This window comes from Scyliorhinus torazame, chromosome 23, assembly GCF_047496885.1.
Source record: "Scyliorhinus torazame isolate Kashiwa2021f chromosome 23, sScyTor2.1, whole genome shotgun sequence".
In the NCBI taxonomy this organism is placed as follows: Eukaryota; Metazoa; Chordata; class Chondrichthyes; order Carcharhiniformes; family Scyliorhinidae; genus Scyliorhinus; species Scyliorhinus torazame.
The window spans coordinates 87,289,652-87,302,943 of NC_092729.1; positions in this window are offsets into that span (position 1 = coordinate 87,289,652).

The window sequence follows — 13,292 nt, forward strand, 5'->3', positions numbered from 1 at the left end:
CCCCACTCGCTCTCCCCCCACTCGCTCTCCCCCCACTCGCTCTCCCCCCACCACTCGCTCTGCCCCCCACTCGCTCCCCCCACACACGCTCTTCACCCTCTCGCTCTCTCCCCCACTCGCTTCCCCCCCACTCGCTCTCCCCCCCCCACTCGCTCTCTCCCGCATTCGCCCCCCCCCACTCGCGCTACCCCCCACTCGCCCTCCCCACTCACTCTCCCCCCCACTCGCTTCCCCCCCACTCACTCTCCCCCACTCGCTGACCCCCACTCGCTCTCCCCGCCCACCCGCTCCCCCCCCCACTCGCTCTCCCCCCCAACTCACTCTCCCCTCCACTCGCTCTCCCCCACTCGCTTTCCCCCCCACTCGCTCTCCCCCCCCACTCGCTCTCCGCCCCACTCTCTTCCCCCCCAAACGCTCTCCCCCCCACTCGAACTCCCCCCCACTCGCTCTCCCCCCCCCACTCGCTCTCCTCCCCCCTTCGCTCTCCCCCCCATTCGCTCTGCCCCCCAACCCGCTCTCCCCCCCCACTCGCTCTCTCCCCCAATCGCACTCCCCCAATCGCACTCCCCCACTCGATCTCCCCCCACTCTCTCTCCCCCACTCGATCTCCCCTGCCTGCTCGCTCTCCCCCCCACTCGCTCTCTCCGCCACTCACTCTCCCCCCCACCCTCTTCCCCCCCACACGCTCTCCACCCCCACTCGCTCTCACCCCCCCACTCGCTCTCCCCCCACTCGCTCTACCCCCCACTTGCTCTACCCCCCACTCGCTCTCCCCTCCAACTCGCTCTCCCCTCCCACTCGCTCTCCGCCCCACTCGCTCTACCCCCCCACTCGCTCTCACCCCACTCGCTCTCCCCCCATTCGCTCTGCCCCCCCAATTCGCTCTCCCCCCAACTCTCTCTCCCCCCCACTCGCTCTCCCCCCCCCTCTCGCTCTCCCCCCTCGCTCTTCCCCCACCACTCGCTCTTTCCCCCCACTCGCTCTTCCCCCCCACTTGCGCACCCCCCACTCTCTTTTCCCCCTCACTCGCTCTCTCCCGTATTCGCTCTCCCCCCACTCGCTCTCCCCCCCACTCGCTCTCCCCCCACTCGCTCTCCCCCCACTCACTCTCCCCCCCACTCGCTCTCCCCCCCCCACTCGCTCTCCCCCCCAACTCGCTCTCCCCCCAACTCGCTCTTCCCCCCCACTCGCGCACCCCCCACTCTCTCTTCCCCCTCACTCGCTCTCTCCCGCATTCGCTCTTCCTCCCCCACTCACTCTCCCCCACTCGCTCTCCCCCCCACTCGCTCTCCCCCCCACTCGCTCTCCCCCCCACTCGCTCTCCCCCCCCATTCGGTCTCCCCGACACTCGCTCTCCCCCCCACTCGCTCTCCCCCACACTCGCTCTCCCCCCCCCACTCGCGCAACGCCCATTCTCTCTTCCCCCCACACTCGCTCTCTCCCGCATTCGCCCCCCCCCACTCGCGCTCCCCCCACTCGCCCTCCCCACTCACTCTCCCCCCCAATCGCTTCCCCCCCACTCACTCTCCCCCCACTCGCTGCCCCCCACTCGCTCTCCCCCCCCCACCCGCTCACCCCCCACTCGCTCTTCCCCCACAAACGCCCTCCCCCCCCACTCGATCTCCCCCCCACTCGCGCTCCCCCCCCACTCGCTCTCCTCCCCCCTTCGCTCTCCCCCCCATTCGCTCTCCCCCCCCCACTCGCTCTCCCCCCCCACTCACTCTCCCCCCCCCAATCGCACTCCCCCACTCGCTCTCCCCCCACTCTCTCTCTCCCCCATTCGCTCTCCCCTGCCTGCTCGCTCTCCCCCCCACTCGCTCTCTCCGCCACTCACTCTCCCCCCCCACCCTCTTCCCCCACACGCTCTCCTCCCCCACTCGCTCTCACCCCCCCACTCGCTCTCCCCCCACACTCGCTCGCCCCGCCACTCGCTCGCCCCCCACTCGCTCTACCCCCCACTCGCTCTACCCCCCATTCGCTCTACCCCCCACTCACTCTCCCCTCCAACTCGCTCTCCCCTCCCACTCGCTCTCCCCCCCCACTCGCTCTACCCCCCACTCGCTCTCACCCGACTCGCTCTCCCCCCAACTCGCTCTCCCCCCAACTCGCTCTCCCCCCCACTTGCTCTCCTCCCCCAGTCGCTCTCCCCCCCACTCGCTCTCCCCCCACTCGCTCTCCCCCCCACTCGCTCTCTCCCCCCCACTCGCTATCCCCCCCACTCCCACTCCCCCCCACACTCGCTCTCCCCCTCACTCGCTCTCCCCCCCACTCGCTCTCCCCCCACTCGCTCTGCCCCCCACTCGCTCCCCCCACTCACTCTTCCCCCACTTGCTCTCTCCCCCACTCGCTTCCCCCCCCCCACTCGCTATCCCCCCCACTCGCTCTCCTCCCCCACTCGCTCTCCCCCCCACTCGCTCTGCCCACCACTCGCTCCCCCCATTCTCGCTCTTCCCCCACTCGCTCTCTCCCCCACTCGCTTCCCCCCCCACTCGCTATCCCCCCCCACTCGCTATCCCCCCCCACTCGCTCTCCCCCCCCACTCGCTCTCCCCCCCACTCGCTCTCCCCCCCACTCGCTCTCCCCCCCCATTCGGTCTCCCCGACACTCGCTCTCCCCCCCCCACTCGCTCTCCCCCACACTCGCTCTCCCCCCCCCACTCGCGCAACGCCCATTCTCTCTTCCCCCACACTCGCTCTCTCCCGCATTCGCCCCCCCCCACTCGCGCTCCCCCCACTCGCCCTCCCCACTCACTCTCCCCCCCAATCGCTTCCCCCCCACTCACTCTCCCCCCACTCGCTGCCCCCCACTCGCTCTCCCCCCCCACCCGCTCACCCCCCACTCGCTCTTCCCCCACAAACGCCCTCCCCCCCACTCGATCTCCCCCCCACTCGCGCTCCCCCCCACTCGCTCTCCTCCCCCCTTCGCTCTCCCCCCCATTCGCTCTCCCCCCCCCCACTCGCTCTCCCCCCCCCACTCACTCTCCCCCCCAATCGCACTCCCCCCACTCGCTCTCCCCCCACTCTCTCTCTCCCCCCATTCGCTCTCCCCTGCCTGCTCGCTCTCCCCCCCACTCGCTCTCTCCGCCACTCACTCTCCCCCCCCCCCACCCTCTTCCCCCACACGCTCTCCTCCCCCACTCGCTCTCACCCCCCCACTCGCTCCTCCCCCCACACTCGCTCGCCCCGCCACTCGCTCGCCCCCCACTCGCTCTACCCCCCACTCGCTCTACCCCCCATTCGCTCTACCCCCCCCACTCACTCTCCCCTCCAACTCGCTCTCCCCTCCCACTCGCTCTCCCCCCCCACTCGCTCTACCCCCCACTCGCTCTCACCCGACTCGCTCTCCCCCCCAACTCGCTCTCCCCCCCAACTCGCTCTCCCCCCCACTTGCTCTCCTCCCCCAGTCGCTCTCCCCCCCACTCGCTCTCCCCCCACTCGCTCTCCCCCCCACTCGCTCTCTCCCCCCACTCGCTATCCCCCCCACTCCCTCTCCCCCCACACTCGCTCTCCCCCTCACTCGCTCTCCCCCCCCACTCGCTCTCCCCCCCACTCGCTCTGCCCCCCACTCGCTCCCCCCACTCACTCTTCCCCCACTTGCTCTCTCCCCCACTCGCTTCCCCCCCCCACTCGCTATCCCCCCCCACTCGCTCTCTCCTCCCCCACTCGCTCTCCCCCCCACTCGCTCTGCCCACCACTCGCTCCCCCCCATTCTCGCTCTTCCCCCCACTCGCTCTCTCCCCCACTCGCTTCCCCCCCACTCGCTATCCCCCCCCACTCGCTATCCCCCCCCCACTCGCTCTCCCCCCCACTCGCTCTCCCCCCCCACTCGCTCTCCCCCCACCACTCGCTCATCCCCCCCACTCGCTCCCCCCATACTCGCTCTTCCCCCACTCGCTCTCTCCCCCACTCGCTTCCCCCCCCACTCGCTCTCCCCCCCCACTCGCTCCCCCCCCACTCGCTCTCCCCCCCCAACTCACTCTCCCCTCCACTCGCTCTTCCCCCCACTCGCTCTCCCCCCACTCGCTCTCCCCCCACTCGGTCTCCCCCAACTCGGTCTCGCCCCCACTCGCTCTTCGCCCCCACTCGCTCTCCCCCCCCACTCGCTTTCCCCCCACTCGCTTCCCCCCCACTCACTCTCCCCCCACTCGCTGTCCCCCAATCGCTCTCCCCCCCCCACCTGCTCCCCCCACTCGCTCTCCCCCCCAACTCGCTCTCCCCTCCACTCGCTCTCCCCCCCCACTTGCTCTCCTCCCCAGTCGCTCTCCCCCACACTCGCTCTCCCCCCCACTCGCTCTCCCCCCCACTCGCTCTCTCCCCCCACTCGTTATCCCCCCCACTCCCTCTCCCCCCACACTCGCTCTCCCCCCTCACTCGCTCTCCCCCCCACTCGCTCTCCCCCCCACTCGCTCTGCCCCCCACTCGCTCCCCCCCCACTCACTCTTCCCCCCACTTGCTCTCTCCCCCACTCGCTTCCCCCCCCTACTCGCTATCCCCCCCCACTCGCTATCCCCCCCCACTCGCTCTCCCCCCCACTTGCTCTTCTCCCCCACTCGCTCTCCCCCCCACTCGCTCTGCCCACCATTCGCTCCCCCCATACTCGCTCTTCCCCCACTTGCTCTCTCCCCCACTCGCTTCCCCCCCCTACTCGCTATCCCCCCCCACTCGCTCTCCCCCCCCACTTGCTCTTCTCCCCCACTCGCTCTCCCCCCCCACTCGCTCTGCCCACCACTCGCTCCCCCCATACTCGCTCTTCCCCCACTCGCTCTCTCCCCCACTCGCTTCCCCCCCACTCGCTATCCCCCCCCCACTCGCTCTCTCCCCCACTCGCTTCCCCCCCCACTCGCTCTCCCCCCCCCACTCGCTCTCCCCCCCCCCACTCGCTCTCCCCCCACTCGCTCTCCCCCCACCACTCTCTCCTGCCCCCCACCTCGCTCCCCCCATACACGCTCTTCACCCACTCGCTCTCTCCCCCACTCGCTTCCCCCCCACTCGCTCTCCCCCCCACTCGCTCTCCCCCCCACTCGCTCTCCTCTCCCACTCGCTCTCCTCCCCCACTCGCTCTCCTCCCCCCACTCGCTTTCCACCCACTCGCTCTCCCCCCCCACTCGCTCTCCCCCCCACTATCTTCCCCCCCAAACGCACTCCCCCCCCCCACTCGAACTCCCCCCCACTTGCTCTCCCCCCGCACTCGCTCTCCCCCCCGCACTCGCTCTCCCCCCTCGCTCTTCCCCCACCACTCGCTCTTTCCACCCACTTGCTCGTCCCCCCCACTCGCGCACCCCCCACTCTCTCTTCCCCCCTCACTCGCTCTCTCCCGCATTCTCTCTCCCCCCCCACTCACTCTCCCCCACTCGCTCTCCCCCCCACTCGCTCTCCCCTCCACTCGCTCTCCCCTCCACTCGCTCTCCCCTCCACTCGCTCTCCCCCACACTCGCTCTCCCCTCCCACTCTCGCAACGCCCACTCTCTCTTCCCCCCCACTCGCCTCCCCACTCACTCTCCCCCCCCCACTCGCTTCCGCCCCCCACTCACTCTCCCCCCTACTCGCTGCCGCCCACTCGCTCTCCCCCCCCCCCCCACCCGCTCCCCCCCCCACTCGCTCTCCCCCCCCAACTCACTCTCCCCTCCACTCGCTCTTCCCCCCACTCGCTCTCCCCCCCACTCGCTTCCCCCCCACACGCTCTCCCCCCCACTCGCTCTACCCCCCACTCGCTCTCCCCTCCAACTCGCTCTCCCCTCCCACTCGCTCTCCCCCCCCACTCGCTCTGCCCCACTCGCTCTCACCCCACTCGCTCTCCCCCCATTCGCTCTCCCCCCCAATTCCCTCTCCCCCCAACTCGCGCTCCCCCCCCCACTCGCTCTCCCCCCCCCACTTCGCTCTCCCCCTCGCTCTTCCCCCACCACTCGCTCTTCCCCCCACTCGCTCTTCCCCCACACTTGCGCACCCCCCCACTCTCTCTTCCCCCTCACTCGCTCTCCCCCCTCGCTCTTCCCCCCCACTCGCTCTCCCCCCCACTCGCTTCCCCCCCACTCGCTCTCCCCCCCAACTCGCTCTCCCCCCAACTCGCGCTCCCCCCCACTCGCTCTCCCCCCGCACCTCGCTCTCCCCCCCTCGCTCTTCCCCCACCACTCGCTCTTTCCACCCACTTGCTCGTCCCCCCCACTCGCGCACCCCCCACTCTCTCTTCCCCTCACTCGCTCTCTCCCGCATTCTCTCTCCCCCCCCCACTCACTCTCCCCCACTCGCTCTCCCCCCCACTCGCTCTCCCCCTCCACTCGCTCTCCCCCTCCACTCGCTCTCCCCCACACTCGCTCTCCCCCCCCACTCGCGCAACGCCCACTCTCTCTTCCCCCCCACTCGCTCTCTCCCGCATTCGCCTCCCCACTCGCGCTACCCCCCACTCGCCGTCCCCACTCACTCTCCCCCCCCACTCGCTTCCGCCCCCCCACTCACTCTCCCCCCTACTCGCTGCCGCCCACTCGCTCTCCCCCCCCCCACCCGCTCCCCCCCCACTCGCTCTCCCCCCCAACTCACTCTCCCCTCCACTCGCTCTTCCCCCCACTCGCTCTCCCCCCCACTCGCTCTCCCCCCACTCGTCTCCCCCCACTCGGTCTCGCCCCCACTCGCTCTTCGCCCCCACTCGCTCTCCCCCCCACTCGCTCTCCCCCCCACTCGCTTCCCCCCCACTCACTCTCCCCCCACTCGCTGTCCCCCAATCGCTCTCCCCCCCACCTGCTCCCCCCCACTCGCTCTCCCCCCACTCGCTCTCCCCCCCAACTCGCTCTCCCCTCCACTCGCTCTCCCCCCCCACTTGCTCTCCTCCACCAGTCGCTCTCCCCCACACTCGCTCTCCCCCCACTCGCTCTCCCCCCCACTCGCTCTCTCCCCCCACTCGCTATCCCCCCCCCACTCCCTCTCCCCCCACACTCGCTCTCCCCCCTCACTCGCTCTCCCCCCCACTCGCTCTCCCCCCACTCGCTCTGCCCCCCACTCGCTCCCCCCGACTCACTCTTCCCCCACTTGCTCTCTCCCCCACTCGCTTCCCCCCCCCACTCGCTATCCCCCCCCACTCGCTCTCCCCCCCACTTGCTCTTCTCCCCCCACTCGCTCTCCCCCCCCACTCGCTCTGCCCACCATTCGCTCCCCCCCATACTCGCTCTTCCCCCACTCGCTCTCTCCCCCACTCGCTTCCCCCCCACTCGCTATCCCCCACCACTCGCTCTCCCCCCCCACTCGCTCTCCCCCCCACTCGCTCTCCCCCCACCACTCGCTCATCCCCCCACTCGCTCCCCCCATGCTCTCTCTTCCCCCACTCGCTCTCTCCCCCACTCGCTTCCCCCCCACTCGCTCTCCCCCCCCCACTCGCTCTCCCCCCCCACTCGCTCTCCCCCCACTCGCTCTCCCCCCACCACTCGCTCTGCCCCCCACTCGCTCCCCCATACACGCTCTTCACCCACTCGCTCTCTCCCCCACTCGCTTCCCCCCCACTCGCTCTCCCCCCCACTCGCTCTCCCCCCCACTCGCTCTCCTCCCCCACTCGCTCTCCTCCCCCACTCGCTCTCCTCCCCCACTCGCTTTCCACCCCACTCGCTCTCCCCCCCCACTCGCTCTCCCCCCCACTATCTTCCCCCCCAAACGCTCTCCCCCCCACTCGAACTCCCCCCCACTTGCTCTCCCCCCGCACTCGCTTTCCCCCCTCGCTCTTCCCCCACCACTCGCTCTTTCCACCCACTTGCTCAGCCCCCCCCACTCGCGCACCCCCCCACTCTCTCTTCCCCCTCACTCGCTCTCTCCCGCATTCTCTCTCCCCCCCCACTCACTCTCCCCCACTCGCTCACCCCCCCCACTCGCTCTCCCCTCCACTCGCTCTCCCCTCCACTCGCTCTCCCCCTCCACTCGCTCTCCCCCACACTCGCTCTCCCCTCCCACTCGCGCAACGCCAACTCTCTCTTCCCCCCCACTCGCTCTCTCCCCGCAATCGCCCCCCCACTCGCGCTACCCCCCACTCGCCCTCCCCACTCGCTCTCCCACCCCCCCACCCGCTCCCCCCCCCACTCGCTCTCCCCCCCAACTCACTCTCCCCTCCACTCGCTCTTCCCCCCACTCGCTCTCCCCCCACTCGCTCTCCCCCCACTCGGTCTCCCCCAACTCGGTCTCGCCCCCACTCGCTCTTCGCCCCCACTCGCTCTCCCCCCCACTCGCTCTCCCCCCACTCGCTCGCCCCCCCACTCGCTCTCCCCCCACACGCCCTCCCCACTCACTCTCCCCCCACTCGCTTCCCCCCCCACTCACTCTCCCCCCACTCGCTGTCCCCCAATCGCTCTCCCCCCCACCTGCTCCCCCCCACTCGCTCTCCCCCCCACTCGCTCTCCCCCCCAATTCGCTCTCCCCTCCACTCGCTCTCCCCCCCACTTGCTCTTCTCCCCCAGTCGCTCTCCCCCCCACTCGCTCTCCCCCCCACTCGCTCTCCCTCCCACTCGCTCTCTCCCCCCACTCGCTATCCCCCCCACTCCCTCTCCCCCCACACTCGCTCTCCCCCCTCACTCGCTCCTCCCCCCCACTCGCTCTCCCCCCCACTCGCTCTGCCCCCCACTCGCTCCCCCCACTCACTCTTCCCCCACTTGCTCTCTCCCCCCACTCGCTTCCCCCCCCACTCGCTCTCCCCCCCACTCGCTCTCCCCCCCACTCGCTCTCCTCCCCCACTCGCTCTCCCCCCCCCACTCGCTCTGCCCACCACTCGCTCCCCCCATACTCGCTCTTCCCCCCACTCGCTCCTCTCCCCCACTCGCTTCCCCCCCACTCGCTATCCCCCCCCCACTCGCTCTCCCCCCCACTCGCTCTCCCCCCCCACTCGCTCTCCCCCCACCACTCGCTCATCCCCCCACTCGCTCCCCCCATACTCGCTCTTCCCCCACTCGCTCTCTCCCCCACTCGCTTCCCCCCCACTCGCTCTCCCCCCCCACTCGCTCCCCCCCCCACTCGCTCTCCCCCCCCAACTCACTCTCCCCTCCACTCGCTCTTCCCCCCACTCGCTCTCCCCCCCACTCGCTCTCCCCCACCTCGGTCTCCCCCAACTCGGTCTCGCCCCCACTCGCTCTTCGCCCCCACTCGCTCTCCCCCCCCACTCGCTCTCCCCCCACTCGCTTCCCCCCCCACTCACTCTCCCCCCACTCGCTGTCCCCCAATCGCTCTCCTCCCCCACTCGCTCTCCCCCCCCACTCGCTCTCCCCCCCACTCGCTCTCCCCCCCAACTCGCTCTCCCCTCCACTCGCTCTCCCCCCCACTTGCTCTCCTCCCCCAGTCGCTCTCCCCCACACTCGCTCTCCCCCCACTCGCTCTCCCCCCCCACTCGCTCTCTCCCCCCCACTCGCTATCCCCCCCCACTCCCTCTCCCCCCACACTCGCCCTCCCCCTCACTCGCTCTCCCCCCCCACTCGCTCTCCCCCCCACTCGCTCTGCCCCCCACTCGCTCCCCCCCCACTCACTCTTCCCCCACTTGCTCTCTCCCCCACTCGCTTCCCCCCCCACTCGCTATCCCCCCCACTCGCTCTCCCCCCCACTTGCTCTTCTCCCCCACTCGCTCTCCCCCCACTCGCTCTGCCCACCATGCGCTCCCCCCATCCTCGCTCTTCCCCACTCGCTCTCTCCCCCACTCGCTTCCCCCCACTCGCTATCCCCCCCCACTCGCTCTCCCCCCCCACTCGCTCTCCCCCCCACTCGCTCTCCCCCCACCACTCGCTCATCCCCCCACTCGCTTCCCCCCCCACTCGCTCTCCCCCCCCCACTCGCTCTCCCCCCCACTCGCTCTCCCCCCACTCGCTCTCCCCCCACCACTCGCTCTGCCCCCCACTCGCTCCCCCCATACACGCTCTTCACCCACTCGCTCTCTCCCCCACTCGCTTCCCCCCCACTCGCTCTCCCCCCCCACTCGCTCTCCCCCCCCACTCGCTCTCCTCCCCCACTCGCTCTCCTCCCCCACTCGCTCTCCTCCCCCACTCACTTTCCACCCCACTCGCTCTCCCCCCCCCACTCGCTCTCCCCCCCACTATCTTCCCCCCCAAACGCTCTCCCCCCCACTCGAACTCCCCCCCACTTGCTCTCCCCCCCGCACTCGCTCCCCCCTCGCTCTTCCCCCACCACTCGCTCTTTCCACCCACTTACTCGCCCCCCCCACTCGCGCACCCCCCCACTCTCTCTCCCCCCCACTCACTCTCCCCCCACTCGCTCACCCCCCCACTCGCTCTCCCCTCCACTCGCTCTCCCCTCCACTCGCTCTCCCCCACACTCGCTCTCCCCTCCCACTCGCGCAACGCCAACTCTCTCTTCCCCCCCCACTCGCTCTCTCCCGCAATCGCCCCCCACTCGCGCTACCCCCCCACTCGCCCCCTCCCCACTCGCTCTCCACCCCCCCACCCGCTCCCCCCCCCACTCGCTCTCCCCCCCAACTCACTCTCCCCTCCACTCGCTCTTCCCCCCACTCGCTCTCCCCCCACTCGCTCTCCCCCCACTCGGTCTCCCCCCAACTCGGTCTCGCCCCCACTCGCTCTTCGCCCCCACTCGCTCTCCCCCCCCACTCGCTCTCCCCCCCACTCGCTCGCCCCCCCACTCGCTCTCCCCCCACACGCCCTCCCCACTCACTCTCCCCCCACTCGCTTCCCCCCCACTCACTCTCCCCCCACTCGCTGTCCCCCCAATCGCTCTCCCCCCCCACCTGCTCCCCCCCACTCGCTCTCCCCCCCACTCGCTCTCCCCCCCAATTCGCTCTCCCCTCCACTCGCTCTCCCCCCCACTTGCTCTCCTCCCCCAGTCGCTCTCCCCCCCCACTCGCTCTCCCCCCCACTCGCTCTCCCCCCCCACTCGCTCTCTCCCCCCCACTCGCTATCCCCCCCCACTCCCTCTCCCCCCACACTCGCTCTCCCCCTCACTCGCTCTCCCCCCCCACTCGCCTCTCCCCCCCACTCGCTCTGCCCCCCACTCGCTCCCCCCACTCACTCTTCCCCCACTTGCTCTCTCCCCCACTCGCTTCCCCCCCCACTCGCTCTCCCCCCCACTCGCTCTCCCCCCCACTCGCTCTCCTCCCCCACTCGCTCTCCCCCCCACTCGCTCTGCCACCACTCGCTCCCCCCATACTCGCTCTTCCCCCACTCGCTCTCTCCCCCACTCGCTTCCCCCCCACTCGCTATCCCCCCCCCACTCGCTCTCCCCCCCCACTCGCTCTCCCCCCCACTCGCTCTCCCCCCCACCACTCGCTCATCCCCCCACTCGCTCCCCCCATACTCGCTCTTCCCCCACTCGCTCTCTCCCCCACTCGCTTCCCCCCCCACTCGCTCTCCCCCCCCACTCGCTCCCCCCCCCACTCGCTCTCCCCCCCAACTCCACTCTCCCCTCCACTCGCTCTTCCCCCCACTCGCTCTCCCCCCCACTCGCTCTCCCCCCACTCGGTCTCCCCCAACTCGGTCTCGGCCCCCACTCGCTCTTCGCCCCCACTCGCTCTCCCCCCCCACTCGCTCTCCCCCCACTCGCTTCCCCCCCCACTCACTCTCCCCCCCACTCGCTGTCCCCCAATCGCTCTCCTCCCCCACTCGCTCTCCCCCCCCACTCGCTCTCCCCCCCACTCGCTCTCCCCCCCAACTCGCTCTCCCCCTCCACTCGCTCTCCCCCCCCACTTGCTCTCCTCCCCCAGTCGCTCTCCCCCACACTCGCTCTCCCCCCACTCGCTCTCCCCCCCCACTCGCTCTCTCCCCCCACTCGCTATCCCCCCCACTCCCTCTCCCCCCCACACTCGCCCTCCCCCTCACTCGCTCTCCCCCCCACTCGCTCTCCCCCCCACTCGCTCTGCCCCCCAATCGCTCCCCCCCACTCACTCTTCCCCCACTTGCTCTCTCCCCCACTCGCTTCCCCCCCCCCACTCGCTATCCCCCCCACTCGCTCTCCCCCCCACTTGCTCTTCTCCCCCACTCGCTCTCCCCCCCACTCGCTCTGCCCACCATTCGCTCCCCCCATACTCGCTCTTCCCCCACTCGCTCTCTCCCCCACTCGCTTCCCCCCCACTCGCTATCCCCCCCACTCGCTCTCCCCCCCCACTCGCTCTCCCCCCCCACTCGCTCTCCCCCCCACCACTCGCTCATCCCCCCACTCGCTCCCCCCATACTCTCTCTTCCCCCACTCGCTCTCTCCCCCACTCGCTTCCCCCCCACTCGCTCTCCCCCCCCCACTTGCTCTCCCCCCCACTCGCTCCCCCCATACACGCTCTTCACCCACTCGCTCTCTCCCCCACTCGCTTCCCCCCACTCGCTCTCCCCCCCACTCGCTCTCCCCCCCCACTCGCTCTCCTCCCCCACTCGCTCTCCTCCCCCACTCGCTCTCCTCCCCCACTCACTTTCCACCCCACTCGCTCTCCCCCCCCACTCGCTCTCCCCCCCACTATCTTCCCCCCCAAACGCTCTCCCCCCCCACTCGAACTCCCCCCCACTTGCTCTCCCCCCGCACTCGCTCTCCCCCCCTCGCTCTTCCCCCACCACTCGCTCTTTCCACCCCATTTACCTCGTCCCCCCCACTCGCGCACCCCCCACTCTCTCTTCCCCCTCACTCGCTCTCTCCCGCATTCTCTCTCCCCCCCACTCACTCTCCCCCACTCGCTCTCCCCCCCCCACTCGCTCTCCCCTCCACTCGCTCTCCCCTCCACTCGCTCTCCCCCCACACTCGCTCTCCCCTCCCACTCGCGGCAACGCCCACTCTCTCTTCCCCCCGACTCGCTCTCTCCCGCAATCGCCCCCCACTCGCGCTACCCCCACTCGCCCTCCCCACTCACTCTCCCCCCCCACTCGCTTCCGCCCCCCACTCACTCTCCCCCTACTCGCTGCCCCCCACTCGCTCTCCCCCCCCCACTCGCTCTCCCCCCCACCACTCGCTCATCCCCCCACTCGCTCCCCCCATACTCGCTCTTCCCCCACTCGCTCTCTCCCCCACTCGCTTCCCCCCCACTCGCTCTCCCCCCCCACTCGCTCCCCCCCCACTCGCTCTCCCCCCCAACTCACTCTCCCCTCCACTCGCTCTTCCCCCCACTCGCTCTCCCCCCCCACTCGCTCTCCCCCGCACTCGGTCTCCCCCAACTCGGTCTCGCCCCCACTCGCTCTTCGCCCCCCACTCGCTCTCCCCCCCCACTCACTCTCCCCCCACTCGCTTCCCCCCCACTCACTCTCCCCCCCACTCGCTGTCCCCCAATCGCTCTCCTCCCCCACTCGCTCTCGCCCCCACTCGCTCTCCCCCCCACTCGCTCTCCCCCCCAACTCG